The sequence below is a fragment of the Eleutherodactylus coqui genome, chromosome 4, assembly GCF_035609145.1.
Source record: "Eleutherodactylus coqui strain aEleCoq1 chromosome 4, aEleCoq1.hap1, whole genome shotgun sequence".
NCBI classification, from domain to species: domain Eukaryota; kingdom Metazoa; phylum Chordata; class Amphibia; order Anura; family Eleutherodactylidae; genus Eleutherodactylus; species Eleutherodactylus coqui.
This window is the reverse complement of record NC_089840.1, coordinates 208,392,536-208,394,086: the sequence shown is the minus strand read 5'-3', so window position 1 is coordinate 208,394,086 and position 1,551 is coordinate 208,392,536.

Below are 1,551 nucleotides of genomic sequence, written 5' to 3'. Positions count from 1 at the left end.
TCCCATGTCTTCACCTTCTGATTCGCTGAAATCTGTTGGGGATTCTCATGTATGACACGGCTTTAACCGGTTTCGATGCACTACTTGAGATCTTCTGTTAGGCTGTGAGATACAATACAGTCCTTTTTCCACAGAAAGTACGCTTGTAATTTCATAAGGCTTTAACTCCCAATGAGAGTCCAATTTTCCTTGACAATGTTTCTTCTTCAACCATACTCTATCTCCAAGTTCTAAAGGAACTCCTTGAGCATGCTTATCAAAATCTGTCTGCTGCTTCAATCGCACTCCCTCTAATCAAGTGTCTACAATAGTTTGTGCATCTTTTAAGCGACGTTGATAATCCTGGACCCATTCAGTAGAAGGTAATAAGTTAGCATCTTCGGGTACCTGAATTCCCAAAGCAAGGTCCGAAGGGAGTCGTCCTTGTCGTCCGAACATTAAATAGTAGGGAGAGTATCCCGTGGAGCAATTGACAGTGTTATTATATACATAAATCAGTTCAGGGAGTATCTAAGGCCATCTTGCTCTTTTGCTCTTGGGGAATGGTTTGAGTAATTCTAAGATAGTCTGATTTACTGGTAATACCCCAGCCCGGGAGCCCTAGATCTCACCCACAACCCTGTCCCTGCCTGCTTGCCTCCACTCCTGGCAAACCCCAGGCGGGCAACTGTGTGGCGGTCCCTACTCTCAGTAGGGACTGGAAAGGGACGCTGGCGTACCTGGATGGAAAGGGTAGAATACTGACAGAAAAGGCAGATGTAATTAACCAACATCAACAATACTAAGCAGAACTGAGCAGATGGAAAAACTTGGTGGACAATAGCAAAGTATAGCAGACAAGATGACAGAGGCAGGAGACCAACAGAGGCAGACTAGCTAGCACACTGAGGGAAACCAATAACTGGCAGTGATTGTCAGTCTCTGCCCGACCTTTAAACAAAAGCCTCCGTTCAGGGGTAGAGAGAGGGAGAAAGCCGACTCCTAACAGAAAATAATAAAAGGGAGCTCAAGCACGGCAGCTGCACTCACAGGTGCGCGCGCATGGCGCAGCGCGCCACCAGCACCACATCGCCCATGCCAGCTAGGCCCCCGTGCCCCTGGCAGCCAGACGACAAGCCAGGGGGATGCACCCCGACCATGGGACCCTGCACACAGGCGCCCCGGGAGGATCAGCAACCACTGCATGGTAACATTTACTTCTTCACAGAGTCCATTGCCCTGAGGATGATAAGCTGTAGTGCGTAACTTCCTGCAATTGTATACATTTTACAGTTCATGGAATAATTGTGATTCAAATGCTGCCCCTCTATCTGATAAAATCTACTCTGGATATCCATATGGCAAGATAAAATGCTTCCATCAGGCCCACTTCACTCTCTGATGCACCCAGTAGCTTCTAATCTTACCCGCATCTCCTCACCAACCCACTGCGCACTTCTGGTCCACGGCTAATCTAACTGCACGTTAAAAACCACAGCGCATGCTAGCTCCTCCCCCTAGCCTTCTCAGCCACACAGGAACCTCTATGGGCTGGTCTCCCGGCAACCAATC